Here is a 21215-nt window from a genome sequence, read left to right as displayed (position 1 = left end):
AGATATGATTTTAGATCTTTTTAACTTTAAACCTTGTCTCTGTGGGTATGTGTGTGTTTTGTTTATTTTACTGGACTCTACTGCTTTCTACTAAAGAATATATTTTAAAAGACTATTTAAGGGACGCCTGGGTGGCTCAGTGGTTGAGCATCTGCCTTTGGCTCAGGTCATGATCCCAGGGTCCTGGGATCAAGTCCCACATCAGGCTCCCTACAGGGAGCCTGCTTCTCCCTCTGCCTATGTCTCTGCCTCTCTCTCCGTGTCTCTCATGAATAAATGAATAAAATCTTTAAAGAAAAAGAGACTATTTGATCTTCTTTTGATTTAGATACATTTCCTTACAATTAAATTTGATTCAATCAGTTGAATTAGATTTGGAAAAAGACCTTTCAAGTCAGGGACCACAACAACCAGCCAAGAATAGGATTTTCCCCTACAAAGCATTATTGCTCAAACACATTTATAATAAATATCACATTTGTCTATTGCATACCCCCCAATGAAGCTATCCTGCTAATATCTAAGATTACCCATGAAGTAATAAAAACATTCACCATTTCCCATCTAAAGCCTCTTGTAGTTATAGTTTCCTACTCTCCAGTGTCTCTACTTCCTAGATGGAAACATTCTGCCATTTCTACTCAAGAGAATCATTTCTTCAGTGGCTAAGCTCTCACTTGACTCCAGTGTAGGGACAAGGTTAACAGAAACAAGGTTACTGTCACCAGCTGAAGACTTTCACAAAAAACAAAATAATCTAAACTCACACCTGATGAGCAGCTAGGTTTTCTCAGAAGCCCTGTTAGCAGTCATATTTCTGGCAAGCACTTGCTCCTAAAGCTCTTTAGAAAAGAACGGTGGAGAAAGAGCCCATGAGTTCACAGGCCTCAGGGAATTACTGGATATCCCACCAAAGCAACATGAGCCAGCAATGGGTTCTTAAGAAGAAAGTCCTGGTTCCCTATGAGCTAAAACCATGCAAATTACACTAAAAAGAACTTCTATTATGTTCCAAACAACTTCTATCAAGATTAAAGTAGCTCAAGACTTTTCTAGAAAATGAACCCAAAGTGAAAACAGATTCTACCACTGGGTTCTCCTAATTAAGCAAGACATTTATAAAAAGGTATTGGAGAGTTAGAGAACTTTTTTTAAAACTTGGAATAATGTCAAATATTCACTTAACTCAATAAAGTTGAAAGGGACACTAGGTCACTTGTGGGGGTTAATTACCTTGGTGATGCTGGTCTGGAGGGAGATAGGACAAAGATCATGGAAAGCAAAAGCCATAATTGAAGTACAGAGGGAAAGGTGCTGTCATGTGGTAAATACTGGATATCCTCAGTATTAAGTAGGTATAAAAAGCCAACCTGGGGGCATCATTCAGAAAAAATGCATTTGCTCAAGGAGTGGGTCATTACAGCATTTGGCAGCTGTTGCATGACCCTGGGAGAAATAATGTCTCCTATTGGTTTTGCAACTGATTTATCTGGGTCCATAAGAGGGGTGTTTTTTCCTTTTTCACTCTGAGTTGATTTTCACTCTTTCTCTCCTAGATAAATCTTTCCTCTTCCTAAGTGGCCCCCGAGAACTGAGTGTGGGGTTGACCAGAACTCTCTGATACCTCTGCAACTTATCTCTAAGTCTAAAACTATTCCATTTTTTTAAAGTGGCCTCTACGTAACCACTGACAAATGTTTATTCAATCTTCCTACAAGCACCACTTCAGAAGAAAGAAATTCCATTCCATGTTTTAACACCTAAAATTCTTAATTCTTCTTAATTTTCAGCCCAAATATGCTTTATACAAAGCTATCCTTCCAAGGTCCCAGAGAGGTTTCTGCAAAGCTATGTGGAATAAGTTTACTTCCTTTTCCAACGGTTCTTTTTATTATAATTTTATCCTTAGATTTTTCTCCAAAGTAAATCTCTGCCTCAACCCACTACTTGCCCATCTCTGGTTTCATATCCAGTTGACAGTGGACCCTCTTTAAACTAGGCCCCCCTACTAGACAGAGCACTCTGGTGTGGTTTGATCTTGTTGGTTTCAGACATTCTTCTGTGGTAGTAAAGCCATACACGCACATGGCCCTTTTCAGCAATAGCCTGTGCTGTTTGTTGGCTCATACTGCGCTTGTGGAAATGAAATCCCCTACATCTTCCCCGTATGACCTGGGGTAGAGTCAGCTTTCCTCTCCACATTCTAACCAAGCTATACTCACAGAGTTTATTTTTTAAGCCAAGCATAGAACTTTACTGGTAGAGTTCATCTTGTAAGTTTCTCCTACCTATCAACACTGCAACAGAATTGAAGAATACTAGGAATAAGAAATTCTGGGTGTAGGAATCCCTGGGTGGCTCAGCGGTTTAGCACCTGCCTTCGGCCCTGGGTGTGATCCCAGAGTCCCAGGATCGAGTCCCACATCGGGCTCCCTGCAGGGAGCCTGCTTCTCCCTCTGCCTGTGTCTCTGCCTCTCTGTCTCTCTCTCTGTCTCTCTCTCTCTCCCTCTCCGTGTCTCTCATGAATAAATAAATAAAATCTTTAAAAAAAAATTCTGGGTGCAAATTCTACTTCTCTAACAGTTGTTCTTTCTGTCCAATGGTCTTGCACCAAAGATATCTCAAAAATTCTTTCTTGGTCCTCAGCTCTGGACCTCATCCCACCAAACCTCATATATATTCCAAAACTACCTCAATTCTACCCCCCTTCCCAGGTCTCATTTCTTTGCCATTATACAATCTCTAAGATCTCTTCATTTCCCCTCATGACACTATCATACTGAGAATCAGTCTATTGAACTATATTTCATCTTCATTTCACTGATGAAGAAACTGATTTGGGGGGAGGCGGTCAATGAACGTGCCCAACATTGTACAGTTCCAGGATTCTAGCAAGCATGGTCAGGGGCTAAAGCCTGTGCTCTTTACCCCACTCAAAACAGTGTTCTTACATCACTGATCTCTCCTCTGCTTCTCTGCCACACAAGACTATCAAGGACCTTCTTAGCCTGGGAAAAACCATCTGCCCCCAACAACCTCCACTTGCTGCTCCATTCTATACCCCCCTCTACTATACACCTGCTCAAGGGCCATCTGTACCCCTGTTTGCATCTCACTGTTCATTTGTTTCTTTGTCCACTGAAAATCAGGTTGTTTTCCCACACACCACTGAAACTGGTCTCTCAGCCAGTAGATCCTGGGGCCTTATCTCAGTCATTATCACCATTGACTCTGAGCCCACTTCCTTCTCCCCCAGAGTTTCCATAAGGCTTTTGTTTGAACTATTCTCTTTTCCAGAAAGCTTCAACTATCATCTCTACAAATAGCTACCGAATCTGCATTACTAAGCTCTTACCTTCAGACTATATGACAGGATCATTAACTATGATACTCATTTTGGATGGACTCTCCCTGTATTTTCCTTTTCTGTTAATCCAAACAGGTAGCTTGGCCCTTAGAGATCCTCCTTGGCCCTTAAAGAATTTCGCTGTGTGGAAATGTGAAGGCTCTACTAGAGAGAAATTCTGTCCAATGGCTGTGAGCAGGCTTGTGGTAGCTTTTGTCCAAAGCACTATTAATTCAAAAGCTATAAAGCAGGTAAAAGTCCACAATGATATTTAGCAAGAGGTCAGAGTGTTAACACACATTTTGCCAATCTCTCATAAAAGTACAAAAATATTCTCTTTTCAGTTAGAAGAGGAACGAGTGATAAAGCTTAAGAGGAGCTCTGGTTACCTAGATGTGTAAATAAACATGGTTTGTTTTAGGGCCGAGAACATTTTTTAAAATCCTTGTCCATTTGCATGTCATGGAAACAGTCAAAACAATCCATATGACAACCCTTTAGTGCAAACAAGAATGTGCTATACACATTGCTGAAACAAAACAGAAACACACCAGGAAAAAAGTGAGAGGCAAACTCAACTGACGACTCACCACATATAAAAAAGAGAGAGAAAAGTCCCCTTCATTCAACGATGTACTTAGGAACACTAACTAAATGTCTTTCAATGTTTGTGAAACAGATGGGAACTTTATTTGGTGTGAAAATTTAGAGATTATATGAATAGAAGAACAAAGCTTAGAAACCCCAAATCCCCACCACAACCATCTATTCTACCCCTCCAAGTTGACAGTCAATAAAAAACTAAATTTAGATAGATGTTTTTAAGAGACTGCAACAATTTAATTTTATGGTACAATAAAAGCTAAAGATTAAAATATTTCTATAATTCATCTATAAATTCTCACATAAATCTTAGACTATTATTTGAAGATCTTTTCATTTATATTTTCCAGAATATTCATACCAGTGTGAAGTCAGGTCAGTTTAAGATCTATGCCACATGTTGTAATGGAATATAATTTTTTCTTTTTTAAGTTATATCATGGATGGATTATTTAAGGGCAGTTTTATTTTTCATTTTTCTTGAATTCATTATTTTCATTAAGAAAACATGCTTATGGTAACAGTACCATATTAGGAAAGAATTTCCAACATCACCCTGCTGGTGTGGAAATCTTACTACCTGAGGTGGGCCTTCTTTTTTCAGTTATGGGAGTACATAGACTTCAGGTTGTCAAATTGAGAGGAGTGTGTTATGTTTATGAAAATATTTTTAAACTAACCAAGTAACATCACACCTAGTAAAAATTACAAAATATGGTTCTGACTGTCCTGGGGAGAGAAATATGTTAATGGTGGTAAATTTAGGTTAATGAAGTAAGAAATAATTTGCAATGTGTTCAAGCTGAGAAACTAGGAAAGAGGGCAGGTGGGAACATTCAGAAAGTACACGCTGTCCCTAATATCCATCTATCTCCTTCTTTCAGGGTCTGCTTTTTAGCTGTACACATGACCACCTAGAATAAACACGACATTAGAAGAAGCCAGGGGTGGCTATATGACCTTTATGTCTGACCCAATGAGAATGAAGTAGAAGTTCCTGTAACAGCTTTCAAGAATCCTCCTTAAAAAATAATTGGTATTTGTACTGTCTTGCTGTTGGAATGCAGATATAATGGTCTGATCTCCATTTCAAACTATGAAGACAAGAAGCACAACCTCCTCTGAATGACAAAACAAAAGGCCAGAAGTGCGTCAATGTTGAGAACTTTGTGGAGCAGAACTGTCATACTAGTCATGGATCGCTATATTCATTCCCTAGAGCTGCTCTAACAGACTACCACAAACTGGGTGGCTTAAAACAACAGAAATTTATTCTCTCACATTTCTGGAGGCCAGAAGTTGGAAATCAACATGCTGGCAAAGCATGCTCATCCCAGAGCCTCTAGCTAGCTTTCATAGCTTTTGGTATTTGCTCATATTGAGGAAATGTAATTAAACACAAAATTTTCTCTCAACCCAGGAAACCTCTCCATAAAGGTAGAAGAGAAAGAATTTTATTATTGAATAAGCATTAAACCAGAATGTGATGCACATTACAGGCAATCCACCAACAGATGGCAAAAACAAAAAGAAACCTTACCCTTTTACATAGCCAAGCAGATACAACTCATTCCATGAATGTTCTTGAGATAAACAATGACTAGTCCTCAAATAAGACTTGACAACTCCATTTGTCACACACAGTTCATCCTAGATCCACTTCGTAATTGAGGTGGCCATCTGTGTTTGCAAATTGGCTTTATCCAAAGGAAAAATAAACTTCTCATAACATTTTTATGGCAGGAGGTGTTTTGGGAGGGAGGTGTCTACCTACTCAAGGAAACTGGGAAAAAGAGATGCTATCTTAATGATTGTCTTTCAAAGAGATGGCACTGGAGTTCTTGAGAAAGACATTGCTGTGGGGCATAAAGCTGGCAAATACATTTCAAAGAGATAACTTATAATTAAAAGTTTTCTAAAGTAAATACTGTAGGAAAAGGGAGGAGCAGGGGAGTCTCTTTTCTTATTTTCAAATGAGACCTCTTATTTTTAGTTCATATCTACCCTTACATTGGAAATCTTTGGCATTTGTTGGTTTGTAAGATGCATCTCTCCAATCTCTGTCTCCATCCTCGTTTGGCATGTCCTTATGTATCTTTGCATCAAATTTTTCCTCTTCTTGCAAGAACATCAGCCATTGGATCAGGGCAAACTCTAATCCAATATGACCTCATCCTAACTTGGTTATATCCACAAAGTATTTCTAAGTAAAGTTACATCCACAGGTGCCAGAGTTAGGACTTCGACATATCTTTTAGGGAGACACAACTTAACCCATAATGATGACCTTCCCACAAAATTTTATGTTAGAGAAAAATTCTAACTTGGTCAAGGCACCATTTTTTGTGGTCTTTGTTACAAATAGTTCTGGGTTCTGGAAGAATCCAGTAACAAAATAAGGTCTCCCAGAATCTTCCACTAAATCAGGTCAGTTCTTCTCCCTTGGGGTGCAAGGACACTCTTGGGAAGATGCCCTGGGCCATCTCTTGTGTCCCTTATTCTTTACCACCCCAACCCCGATCCTAGTTACCCTTAAAGCACCAAATCAGTTGCAATCTTGAGGCATTGTTCCATTTTATCTCACCTAGCTAATATCTAAAATTGTTTAAGAGGAAAAATAAAACCTTTTAATTTCTTAATTAGCATGAGAGCCCTAACAGACATATGCTAGTTGTGGTAACATTTTATAGTAAATGAGTTTCAGTCAAAATGCAATCAAGTTATCAATCAACAGATATCAATTACTGAAGTGAAAATCTTGGCTCTTTTTCTAAGAACCAAGTGTTGAGAGCAGGAAAGTTCTGTTTCCCAAAAGTCATATCCAGAATAATATGATTAAAGCAAGAGCAATTTTTTAAAAGATAAAATGGAAAGTAGATTTAAACTCCTAAAATATTTAAAGTTTATTACTAGACCAAATAGTGAAATCATGAATATGCCTTAATAACAAAACAAAAAGCCCCCTTGTTTTGGTTCTGTGGTAATTCCAAACTGCCTGAGACAGACTTCCTCTTTGTTGCTATAAAATTGTAGAACAAAATTCATGCCAGGGCAGAAAAGTGAAGAGCCAAGAATGAAAGCAGATCTGCAGAGGTAAAATGTGTGCCCAGATTACCCAGCAGGAGGTCGCCTACAGCAAGGTCTAGGAAGGAGATGGAGCATCTGAGCTGGGCCCTCTACTGCTTAAGGTCTTTTCAAAGGCCCAAATGTTTAAAGAAAAAGAATCTCAGAATTCTAGATTTACACTGGGTTAAGCATCACCTGTGTGAAGTCCAAAGCAAGTACAAACAATCCTCCAGAAATCATATATCCCAAATGCACAGGGATGGGAGATGGGAGAGAGCGGGTAGGATGGTAAACAACCCATGAGCAGTAACAGACAACATGTGGTCCTGGCAGATGGCAAAACAATATGAGCTCCAGTTAATTTTTTTAAGTTCTTACTTAAATTCCAGTTGGTTAACATAGAGTGTAACATTAATTTTAGGTGTAGAATTTAGTTATTCATCACTAACATAGAACACCTGGTGTTCATCACAAGTGCACTTCTTAACACCCATCACCTATTTCACCCATCCCCTCACCACCTCCCCTCCAGGTAATTTTAACTTCCCTATACATTTTCTCTCTGCAGCTTCCTGATGTTTCCACAGTCCTCGCAACACGTAATATACGTGGTACTGAAAAAAATGGTTTGAAATTCTATTATTTTATTAAGCTGAATTCCATTTAGAATTAAATTTGTTTGCAAATAAGATAATAATATTCTAAATCATTTTGGAATGCAAACAACATTATTTTAAAATATACAAGGTTACCTCTTATCTTCTTTTCTATGTAGATTTGGACTATCATATTTGTGTTTTGCTCAGTAGTCAAGAAACACATAAGAGCTTTTCCAAAAGACATAAAAAAAAAAAAATGAGATTGTTACCAAACAAAGGAATTTGGTTCTATAACTTTTACATTTTACTTGGATTCAAGTCTCCAAGTGTTATATTGTAGTGCCCCCATGGGCCGCCATTCTGAAGTACCCCACTAAAATCTCTGACTGGAGAAAGGATGGTAGATGGTATTTTAGTGATTGGAATGACAGAAAGCAAAAAAGGTCTTGCTTACTTGTGAGTGCAGTTGTTCTCAACACATTACATTAATTCAAAGAACCTTGTTGGAAATGAGGGTTGGAAATGCTGGCTCTCACAGTTTCTGATTCACAAAGTATGGAGTGAGGCCTGATAATCTGCATTTTAACAAGCACCTCCAAGTAATCTGCTGATTAATAGACTATACTTAGAAAAACAATGCTTTAAACTTTGAAATTTAAAGGTTGTAGTTTATTTGTAACATGTAGGCTTCACCATATGTCCCACAACCATCCCAGCAGCCAGGCTACCTTTCACTTCTCACCACCACCATTCTCACCGCGCGCGCGCGCGCACGCGCGCACACACACACACACACACACACACAGTGACTTTGAGTTCATCCAGGAGATCTAATTCCTTGCACTAGGGGCAATGTGCTATCAGGCAGTAGAGATAATCTGGTGCTTTCTCTTCTCTAGTAGAGAAAAATGTCCTTGAAATCTCATCTACTTATTGTTTTGCTTCAAAAATTTAATCAATCAATTTAACCAATAATTTGGCCAAAGGAGTACATATGGTGGTTCTGTAGTCTAACCCACAGGAACTCTTTGGTGACAAAGAACATTAGTACCTAAGTTCTAAGAGCTTTGAGGTCCACATACTCCTTTAAAACTTTATGCCCTGAGTGTTTGAACACTAATTGGAAATTAACAGTGAAATTAATTGTAGATTTCTGATCAAAGGGTTAGAAATCTGCAGGACTGGAACCATATTCCCAAACTGCCTTCCTAGAGATATTGGAGGAAACAGGTGGGAAAGCTCCCTGGCCAATTTGTTTTAAGCAAAACTTTACTTGCCTAATCAGTTATATTGAAAGAGGTTGACAACAAAATCAAAATTAAAAATACTACCAACTAGACTAACTTTTGGCAGAACATGAGAAAACCAAAATGTGCTGGAATTCCACAAAAAATTACATATATGCAGAAGTTTCAATTAATGAAAAATAGTATCCAAAAAAACCACCTTAACTGAGCATTCAGACTCTCAATCCATATTAGTAGGCTGAACAAAATTGGGTGCCTATGCATTTCTGTTGAGTAAAGTACATGAGACAATTTTAACCATCTAATATGGAGTGGTAAAGTAATAGAATATCTAGAAATTTATTTTTTTTAATATTTTATTTATTCATTCATGAGAGACAGAGAGAGAGAGACAGAGGCAGAGACACAGGCAGAGAGAAGCAGGCTCCATGTAGGGAGCCCGACGTGGGACTCAATCCCAGGTCTCCAGGATCAGGCCCTGGGCTGAAGGCAGTGCTAAACTGCTGAGCCACTGGGGCTGCCCCAAAATATCTAGAAATTTAATCTTTAAATCTATGTATATTTAGAGTATATCAATCATTATCAAACACATTATTACCAAAATGTAGATTAAAAATCCTGCTCAGGGGCACCGGGGGCTCCATTGGTTGACTTTTGATTTTGGTCAGATCACAGAGTCGTGAGAACATGCCTGGCATTGAGCTCCACACTGGGCGTGGAGTCTGCTTAAGATTCTCTCTCTCTCTCCCTCACCCACCCCACCCATGCTCTTGCTCTCTCAAAAATAAGTAAGTAAATAAATAAATAAATAAATAAATAAATAATCCTGCATAGGATGGCTGTAAAAGGTAAAAATAATACATGAGAAATCTAAAGCTTATAAAAGTATTTCAAAAATCTTGCTAATGCTGAGTAAGGTCCTAAAGACACCCCTGAAATTTAAAATCCCTAAAGATGTAAAATAAAAATCTCTGAAATATAAATAAAGAATAAGGAACATGCATGAATATGAAAGAAAAAACTTTTACACTTCTGTAGCTTGCAGAAAATACATATGGAGACACATAAAAATGCTATTGTGTAGAAAATAAAGTATAGTTAAAAAAGACAAGGACTGAATAATGACATGCTATTAAAATGCTATTCATGCTATTAAAATGTTGTCTGGTCTTTAGTTTACAGAATATCAGAATTGGAAATCATGTTTATTTAAAGCATCTCTAAATTACGGATAACCATTTTAATAGAAAAGGGTGCTAACATTCTACTGGAATACCTCATGCTATTTCTATTGCTACAAATCTTTAAATAGGGAAAAAGAAAAATTCTTATTATGAGAGACTATAGTGAAAACACTATAGAATACATTTTAATTTACAAAAAGAGCAGATGCAGGGTACCAAAAGCATCTACTTTGGCTCCAGTCATGATCCCAGGGTCTTGGGATGGAGCCCCACATAGTGCTCCCCACTCAACAGGGAGTTTGCTTCTCCCTCTGCCCCTCCCCCTGCTCATGAACTCTCTCTCTCTCTCAAATAAATAAAATCTTTTTTTAAAAAATAGCAGATGCTATTCTACATGAGGCAGAAACCTTTTTAGAAACCTTTCATTTGTATTCTTTCTGGAACAGAGCACTTCTAATATAAACTTAGATTTACCCATCTTGGGGATCTTTCTTTGGATGTTTAAAGGTATACTTAGAACTCAAAGTCTTATAAAGAAAACAAAAAGAGGGGCATCTGGATAGCTCAGTCAGTTAAGTATCCAGCTCTTGATTTTGGCTCAGATCATGATCTCAGAGTTGTGAGATGGAGCCCCCTTGTGGGGCTTTGTGCTGGGCATGGAGCCTGCTTAAGATTCCCTCTCCCTCTCCCTCCCCCTCCCCGTCCCCCCTCCCTCTCCCTCTCCCAAAAAAGAAAAAGAAAAAGAAAAAGAAAGAAAAAGAAAAACAAAAGGATTGCTTGACAATTACAGAACCTACACTACTGAATACATTGTGATATTTTGATATTTAAACAAATACTATAAAAGACAACAAAAGCAATAATATTTATATATGGCTATTTAAACCTGATGTTACTAATTTTTTTTAACATTTTTATGTAATCTCTACACACAACGTGGGGCTTGAATTCACAACCCTGAGATCAAGAGTCACACACTCTACCAACTGGTGGATCCCCTGGTGTTACTAATTCTTTATAATTGAAATATCAATGAGATCTTCATAATAAAATAAGTAAAAAATGTCCTAGACTTGTACAGATCCTCTTCTCACATCATCCTTGCCATCACCATCCTTGAAAGATAGGTCACTGGAAACACATTTGCCAAAAAGCAAAATATCAAAAACTGGAAAAAAAGAAATGACAAGCTAGAGGAACTAAGCCAAGGAAAGACAAAACAGCAACAGAATATCAAGTATAGAGGAAGCCGAAAGTTAGAGAAAGTAAGGTCAAAATTAAAGATGAAAACTGGTTGGTGGCAACTGCGTGAGTACCAATTATGTGACTGGTATGTGTGAGTCAGCGGGCAGCACTGGAATAAAGCTTGACTCTTCAAGGAGTTAAATATGCTCAGACATCATCTTTGCCCTGAGGCCTCCTACCACCATCCATACTGCCATACAGAAAACAGAAAGAGGCTGATGCCTCCCCAACTTCATTTTTTATAAAACTGTCTTATAGTCCAGGGCTCATTTAAGTTCAGCCAGTGGCTCCAAGATAGGCTTCTTCAGTCTGCATCTCTGAGGGTCCACAGCCCAGCTAGACTAGTTCACTTTGAACTACTGCTTCCAGACACTGCATCTCCTCTATCCCTAAGGAACTCCATGGCCAAAAGGCCTTTGCTGGCAGCTCCTATCCTGGCTTCTCCACCCTGATGACTGGGAGCAGATGAGAGATTAGACAAAAATCTGCTGGCCTGGCTAAAGGCAGTAAACTCAGGAATAGGGAAGCTGAAGATCATAAGCTGTAAGAATGACTCCTTGTTCCATGGATCCAAGTGCAAGAATTGTCCTCTGCATCACAAAGGACTGGGGCATGGAGGTGTGACACAGAAATGACCCTAACCTGGCTCTGATTCCACTTACTGGCCTATGTTTCCAGATCTTGATTGCCAAGGCCTAATGGCAAAAATATTTCATGGAAATACGAATTTTTCACAGGTTAGCCTAATTTACAGTTTTTTTTTTATAAGTTTAGGTATAGCAGTCAATAATGATGACAATCACAAATACTTGAACCAGGATCACAAACCCCTTCTATAAGGAACTTCATGATTTCTGCACATTCTAAGTTTCACTTACTTTTTTACTCCTTTCTTGGGTGGACAACAAGAATTTGCTTTGTCTCATATGCAAAATAAATGGGTTGGAAGAATATAAACTTTCCTATCACCTCTAGGTCATTTATTCATTCAACAAAGATTGACTGATCGCTAATAATGTCCCAGGCAATGTGCTGTGCATTCAAGACATGTATAAGTCCCAAATTTATGCTTTGTTTGGGCAATATCTGAGGAGCAGTTCATTATTTTCTGGGCAATAAGCAAGGCTATATGGCATCCTGGTGGTCATTATCCTTAAGGCATTTAGTGCCTGGTGGGCCCTCCCAACCTCTCTTTTCCATCACCCTTCTTTTTTGATATCGTTCATTTCCACACATTCCCCCTCCCCATTTCTCTCTTGACCCTGCCAAGCACCGTGTCCTCACCTAGCCACACCCCAGCCCTGAACTGTTACATTTCAGGGCTCTCATCTCTTAACCACTTGCTGTCCCATTGCATTTTTCTGCTGAGCTTATTCTTCAGTCTCACTGAGTCCTCCAATATGGTTTATTCCTCCACTTTCCATTTTTCTTCCCTATTTATTATAATCATCACTTAAAACATACCTTTACTAAAACCCCAAATCCTTTATAATTTGCTATTCCTTTTTTACTTTCTCAAAATACTCCAACTCTGGACAAATCCAGCTATTCATCTTCTTTCCATATACAAGTTGCTAAGTGCCATTAGAAGAAAAGATTTCACAAATGAGCCATGAGAGGGCTGCCTGGGTGGCTCAGCGGTTTGGTGCCTGCCTTCAGCCCAGGGCCTGATCCTGGAGACCTGGGATCGAGGCCCACGTGAGGCTCCCTGCATGGAGCCTGCTTCTCCCTCTGCCTGCTTCTCCCTCTGCCTGCGTCTCCCTCTCTCTCTCTCTCTCTCTCTCATGAATAAATAAATAAAATCTTAAAAAAAAAAAGAGCCATGAGAAAATTTGAATACCTACATATTTATGATCTAGAACCCCAGCTGGATTTGCAATGTTGACAGACAATTCTCTGTGCTTGAGAGACTTTTTCTATAGTCTATCTTAAGGATATTCCAGGTCTTTATTGGTCTAAGTAAGTCTTTAGTTCTGCTACTTCTCCTGTGCTTTCCCAGTTGATGGACTGCTCAAAGAAAATAAAAATCACTAACATTAGCTGCTGTCAGTGGTTTTTCTGATTTTATTCAAGTTGATGCCTATGTACAGGTGAGACAGATTGGAGGAATATCCTAGTCCATGACATTGATCTGTATGAACAGTGTTTGGAGAAAAATCTATCCTCCTATTTTTCTTCTTCATCTTTATACAACAATTGTCTTTAATTCTGTTTGCAATGAATCCCTCTGCTTTATTCTATATCCCCACCCCCTCCTCCTCTTCAGGAGCCCTATCACATCTAGACAATCTCATAATTCTTCCTCACCACTGCCTTTTCTTCTCAGTCTATACCCATGAGCAAGGCCATTCTATGTTTAAAACTCTCCCCTTGACCCCAAGTCTCCCTCTAACTACAGTCTGTCTGTTTCTTTCCCTACTTAGACAGTTTCTAAAAAGAGCAACCAGGAAAAAAATATTTATCATATTTTTATTCTAACAGTAAAAATATTGCCTTCATTTTAGGAACTCTGAAAAAAAAACAGAAGGAAAAAAATTACTCTTAACCAACCACACAAAGAAAATCACGTTTAATATTTTGATGGAGTATTCATCAGTCATTTTATTTCTCTACATTCCCAGCATCTAATCCCATGCCAGGTGCCCAATGCATATTTGAAGAACAAATTAATAAATAAATGAATAGATGAATCAATGAACTCCTCTTATTAGGATAAGCAAGTAGAGTTTTTATTGTTCAAAATTCACAACACATTCTCACTGACAGCTGATTGTCATTCTGCCCAGTTGGACAGACAGTCAGAGCAAAGACCATCTATGGGCCTACTGCTACCAAAAAAAAAAAAAAATTCCTTGTACACCTCTTTCCCTCAGACCCCACAGATGGCAGAAGATGAAGCAATCTGGGAGTTTGAAAGCAGTTGGGGCCTCCTCAGGGTGCCAGAAATAGGGTTGTTTTGGTAGTAGTACAGTTCATTTCCACAAAACTTCTAGAAGAGAGTGTATTAGGCCCATATAGTAGCTATATTCTTCTCCATGATGGCCCTCAAGAAGTAGAGAGTGTGGGTAAAAGACTAAAGAGGGAGAATTTCATGAAACAAGACATTGTCAAGAAACTTGATTGTCACAGAATGGCATTCACTCCACTAAGGAGAGTCACTCATCTTACATTTCTTGCCTTGCTCTGCTCAGAGTGATTGAGCAATCACCTGTTGAAAACTAAGCATTACAAAATTCAAATGGAATAGGATACATGAAAGATTGCTTTTAGCACACTAAATGTGATACCTGAAATGGCGTCTTCTATTTTTCTTCCCAAAGACGGCCCGGCAGAAGTTGCTGAGGGTAAAGATACTAGAAGGTAAAATGTTACTCTTATAGGACAATCAAAAGTGTGAGGCAGGAAAAGAGGTAGGAGAGGTATGCAAACCCATAAAATGGAGGCCTTCCCCCTGCTGTTAGAGAAGGAGATACAAAACAGATGAGAGAAGAGGCAGGGAACTTTTAGAAGAGTGTCAGAAGTGTAAAGGGTTTGTCCCTGTTACCATTGATTGTCTCCACTCCCCATTTATGAAGCTGAGGGAGAGATGGGAGATTCAGAGGAAACAGAAGTAGGTGTAAGTGCGTCTCCTATGAAGTTTGGAGCTCTAAGGAACAGGGGGAGCTATATTCTAAAATACCCCTCAAAAGTTTCTCCCACAGTCAAATTTGGTGTAGGGGAATCTGTACATTTCTTGTGGGCTCAAAATTCACTGAGAATGAGCAAACAACACAGCAACAATCCACTCAGCAGAGTGGCAGGCAGCCTAGGTTTTAGGGTTAGGGGGATTAGGAATGCTGCATCTAGGAGAGTAACTTAACCAATGTCAGGAAACCATGCAGGGGTTCCAGAGGAAACCCCTAGATCACCTAATGACCACATGGTGGAGCCTTTAATGAACAACACCATCCACTCAAGAGATCCTAACATATGGTGACACCAAGCAGAGGACAACAGCAGAAAAGCAAACATAGATACCAAACAGAACAATTGCACCCAAAAGCATAAGATACCTAGGAATAAACCTAACCAAAGAGGTAAAGGATCTATACCCTAAAAACTACAGAACACTTCTGAAAGAAACTGAGGAAGACACAAAGAGATAGAAAAATATTCCATGCTCATGGATTGGAAGAATTAATATTGTGAAAATGTCAATGTTACCCAGGGCAATTTACACATTTAATGCAATCCCTATCAAAATACCATGGACTGTCTTCAGAGAGTTGGAACAAATCATCTTAAGATTTGTGTGGAATCAGAAAAGACCCCGAATAGCCAGGGGAATATTGAAAAAGAAAACCAGAGCTGGGGGCATGACAATGCCGGATTCCAGGCTGTACTACAAAGCTGTGGTCATCAAGACAGTGTGGTACTGGCACAAAAACAGAGACATAGATCAATGGAACAGAATAGAGAATCCAGAAGTGGACCCTCAACTCTATGGTCAACTAATATTCAACAAAGCAGGAAAGACTATCCACTGGAAAAAGGACAGCTCTTCAATAAATGGTGCTGGGAAAATTGGACATCCAAATGCAGAAGAATGAAACTAGACCATTCTCTCACACCATACACAAAGATAAATTCAAAATGGATGAAAGATCTAAATGTGAGACAAGATTCCATCAAAATCCTAGAGGAGAACACAGGCAACACCCTTTTTGAACTTGGCCATAGCAACTTCTTGCAAGATACATCTATGAAGACAAGAGAAACAAAAGCAAAAATGAATTATTGGGACTTCATCAAGATCAAAAGCTTCTGCACAGCAAAAGAAACAGTTAACAAAACTAAAAGACAACCTACAGAATGGGAGAAGATATTTGCAAATGACCTATCAGATAAAGGGCTAGTATCCAGGATCTATAAAGAACTTATTAAACTCAACAACAAAGAAACAAACAATCCAATCATGAAATGGGCAAAAGACACGAACAGAAATCTCCCAGAGGAAGACAAAGACATGGCCAACAAGCACATGAGAAAATGCTCCGCATCACTAGCCATCAGGGAAATACAAATCAAAACCACAATGAGATACCACCTCACACCAGTGAGAATGGGGAAACTTACCAAGACAGGAAACAACAAATGTTGGAGAGGATGTGGAGAAAGGGGAACCCTCTTGCACTGTTGGCGGGAATGTGAACTGATGCAGCCACTCTGGAAAACTGTGGAGGTTCCTCAGAGTTAAAAGTAGATCTGCCCTACGACCCAGCAATTGCACTGCTGGGGATTTACCCCAAAGATACAGATGCAGTGAAACGTCGGGACACCTGCACCCCGATGTTTATAGCAGCAATATCCACAATAGCCAAACTGTGGAAGGAGCCTCGGTGTCCAACGAAAGATGAATGGATAAAGAAGATGTGGCTTATGTATACAATGGAATATCACTCAGCCATAAGAAATGACAAATACCTGCCATTTGCTTCAATGTGAATGGAATTGGAGGGTATTATGCTGAGTGAAGTAAGTCAATCAGAGAAGGACATTTATGGTCTCATTCATTTGGGGAATATAAAAAAATAGTGAAAGAGAATAAAGGGGAAAGAAGAGAAAATGAGTGGGAAATATCAGTGAGGGTGACAGAACATGAGAGACATCTAACTCTGGGAAACAAACAAGGGGTGGTGGAAAGGGAGGTAGGTGGGGGGTTGGGGTGACTGGGTGACGGGCACTGAGGGGGGCATTTGACAGGATGAGCACTGGGTGTTATGCTATATGTTGGCAAATTGAACTCCAACAAAAATATATACCAAAAAAAAGAAAAGAAAAGATACCAAACAGAAGTGACAAGCCTGTGAGACCTGTGTACCACTGGTGTGTAGCCAGCCATGAAAGTGGGTTCCTGCTCACCACACACTCACACATGTACCCACACAAACACACAACTAACTATACATAAACAGATAGCTATATACTGAATACACAAAGCACACAAACACATATAATATATGCACACATACATATCTCCATCAGACAGCAGGCAGGACCAGGAAGAGAGCAAGAAATCAGTCTCATCAATTCTATGAACTGAAATGTAACTAAGAAAATAATCCTGAATTTCAGTGAAATCACTGAATTGGACAGGATTTTCTTGGAAGAGTCAATAAGTTTCCCACAATTTGTGGAAACTTAGCTCAGCATCTAGATAATTGCATTCTACAATTTTTGTGCATAAATTTAACCATACATAACTAAACTTATACCCATTAAATAGGAAAGTCATAAGTCAAATTTAAAATTCCTTATGGGGGGATCCCTGGGTGGCGCAGCGGTTTAGCGCCTGCCTTTGGCCCGGGGCGTGATCCTGGAGACCCGGGATCGAATCCCACGTCGGGCTCCTGGTGCATGGAGCCTGCTTCTCCCTCTGCCTATGTCTCTGCTTCTCTCTCTCTGTGTGACTATCATAAATAAATAAAAATTAAAAAAAAAATAAAATAAAATAAAATTCCTTATGGGATGCCTAGGTGGCTCAGGCTGTTGGGCAGCCAACTTTTGGTTTCAGCTCAGGTCATGATCTTGGGGCCCTAGGGTCAAGCCCTAGGTAGGGCTCCATGCTCAGTGGGGAGTCTGTTAGGGATTTTCTCGCCCTCCTCTTCTGCCCCTCCCCCACCCTGCTCACCCTCACACTGTCTCTAAAATGGATAAATCTTTTTAAAAAATCATTTAAAAAATAAAAATAATAAATGAATATTCTTACAAAGAAAAGTGAGGAAATAAACCAAAACCTACCATGAAGGGATTTCACATCATGTGAAGCCACAACTCCTCTCAAGTATTTTACTATAAATCTAAGTATATTAAATTGGATTAAAAATTAGATTACTAAAGTTTTTTAAGTCAGTCATAAAAAATGTGATCAAATTATAAGAAGAAAACAGAACTAAAAATAAAAATCAATCCACCTACTTATCCAGCACATTTATTGTATTCGTTGACTGTACTGCTCATTGACAGGGATGCACAAGACAAAGTTCCCAAATTCCAGTAGGTTACTCTTCACCCTATAGTACAAGTTTGCATGGAAATTGCAAATAACACCACACTCTGCCGAAGTTAAGAACTATGTAAGAGGGACATCTGGGTGGCTCAGTGGCTGAGCATCTGCCTTCAGCTCAGGGCCTGATCCCAAGGTCCTGGGATCAAGTCCCACATCGGGCTCCCTGCAGGGAGCCTGTTTCTCCCTCTGCCTATTCTCTGACTCTGTGTGTGTGTGTGTGTGTGTGTGTGTGTGTGTGTCTCATGAATAAATAAAATCTTAAAAAAAAAAGGAATTATGTAAAAGATGCAGACAAGGGAGACCTTACTAAGGTCAAATTAGCAAGACAAAACTTCATAAAGGACACAAAAACCAAGCTGAATCTTAAAAAGATGGCTTAGGATAGTTCTGGCACAGCCAACACGCTACAGAAAAACAATTAAAATCAAGGATATCACACGCATTGCTTTTAACTTTATCATGTGTGGCAATTTTTATGTAAATAAGTGAAAAATAATAAATAAAATAGTATGGGATACATTTGACATTTTAGATCCTACCATGTTTCTACATGTTACACAGAAAATAAAAGAAAAAAAAGAAAGAGAGAAAAGCAGGATAGCTCCATGTAAGACAGAAAAGCTAATTCCAAGAGCATATATAGAAGAAAGTTTATTCAATTTAAAGTCCTAGAATAAAATTCTTAAAATAGGAACCAAGTCAAAATATTACTGTGTATATCTATTTGTAAGTTTTTTGTGTAGGGATTAAGTATATCTTGGAAAAGAAGAGAATTTTCCTAAATGAAGCCTCTTACTCTGTATTATACCCCAAGGGACTATTATAAATGCTAGTGCTTGAAACATTTTAAATGAACCAAGATTATCACTGGCAAATACACTGTGGGGACAGCTCTGGCACTAGGCAGAAGGATGAAACCAGATGATCTAATGGTGGGTCTTTTCCTGTCCAAAAACAATGAATCTGTAAAGCAGATTAATCATTTTTATTTTTTTATTTTATTTTTAATAAATTCCTTCCTTTTATTTTTTTTTAAGATTTTATTTATTTATTCATGAGAGACAGAGAGAAAGAGAGGCAGAGACACAGCCAGAGGGAGAAGCAGGCTCCATTCAGGGAGCCTGACCTGGGACTTGATCCCGGGTCTCCAGGATCACACCCTGGCCCGAACGAAGGCAGGTGCTAAACCGCTGAGCCACCCAGGGATCCCCAAGGATTAATCATTTTCAAATGAACTTTAAAAAAAAAAAAAAAAGATGGATAGAGAAGAATGAAAGTAGCTGTTTTTCCATTAGAATGCAGCTGACTTTGAGATGTACACAAGGGAGAATTATACTACAATAAAGGGCAAGGGCCACGAGACTTTTCTTTCTTTTTGCCTGGGAAAGAAGAATATCCAAAAGCAGTATGGTTTACATGCTTCCCACTAACATTTCAGTGGGGATGGAGACAGGAAGGAAGCAGGCTTGGGGGGAAGATTAAACCATGAAAAATTTAGGAAACAAAAGAAAAATCCCAGGCAGGTTTCTATTGCGGTAACAGAGAAGTGGATTTAACTTCTGTGAATGTTAGTGAAGTTGTAAGGCTTGCTGTGCAGATGAATACAGCACAAGAAATGTAAGTGAGCCTGTTTGTATTTGAACGTGGTCTGTATGAAATATGAGTCTTCTTGGTTGAACTACTCTAAAGAGACCATCCTAGCAACAGAAGCGGTCCTAAAACAGAACAAGACAAGGCTCAGTGGGTACTGAAGCATGTATGTTGAAACTGCCCATAAGATCAGGGGTTTTGTTTGATTTGGTTTGGTTTTCCACTACTTGGCTCTCTCTTAGAAATATGGTATATAGTATGTGCAGCAACGTGACTTCTGAAGCATAATTCATCTGGAAACTATACTGTGCCATATCTGATGGCCAATTATTTTATTACATGACTCTGAATCACCTTCAACCATCATCACTCCCCCCAACTTGAATATTTAACATCCAGGCAGTGCTAGCTGTCCATGCCAGTGGAGGAGACTAGCCATTCCTCGCTTGAAACTATGTAATATTTCACCTGGGGCAGATGTCCCCAAGGGGTATCCATTCTCATCAAAACCAACCCTAACTATCCTTTGTTGCCATTAGACAGATAAGTAGGCTCACATCTCACCATGTTCCAGAAGAGAAGGACAAAGTTTGACCTAGTATATACTATGCTATACTATATACAGTGTGTATATATATGCCCCTTTCCTTAAAGGCAGAAAGGTTTTTGACAGGGAAGTGTGGCCTATCTGTACAATAATCCCTCATAACACATGAAAAGATCATAGCAACCTCTTCTAGCTTTGAAAATTCTGTGATACTTGACACAGAATTCTATTCTGAATTCTATCTATCTATTCTGTAGATACTTGACAATTTCAACTATTACTCATTACATTGTCTATAGAATAACATTCATTCTTTGACACAAACAACTTTTTGCTTTGCTGCTACATTATGGTATGATCTTTTTTTCAATACATTTTGTGTGACAATGAAGGATCCAGATTTAAAACCTAAGCATGTATGGAGGTAATAATGGCATAATTATGCTGAGGTGATAATCATAAGAACTGAGGACATCTCTGCATAGCAGAGTCGCTGCATGTACAAGGACAACTAGGTCATGAGTTCTTCCTGGTAGACTTTTTCCACATTGCATTCCAAATGCAGATATATTAAGAAGAGGAAATGCACATCTTAGAACTGTGGGAATTTGATACTAATATATTTTTTTTAACCTAGATACAATCTGCATTATTCTACAAACTCTTTTCTCCCTGTACAATAGAGGGATAGTCATTTTTTTATCAGTATACATAGATCTACACATTCTTTCTAGAAGGGC

This window comes from Canis lupus, chromosome 12 (genome assembly GCF_011100685.1).
Source record: "Canis lupus familiaris isolate Mischka breed German Shepherd chromosome 12, alternate assembly UU_Cfam_GSD_1.0, whole genome shotgun sequence".
NCBI lineage: Eukaryota > Metazoa > Chordata > Mammalia > Carnivora > Canidae > Canis > Canis lupus.
This window is presented reverse-complemented; position numbering follows the sequence as displayed.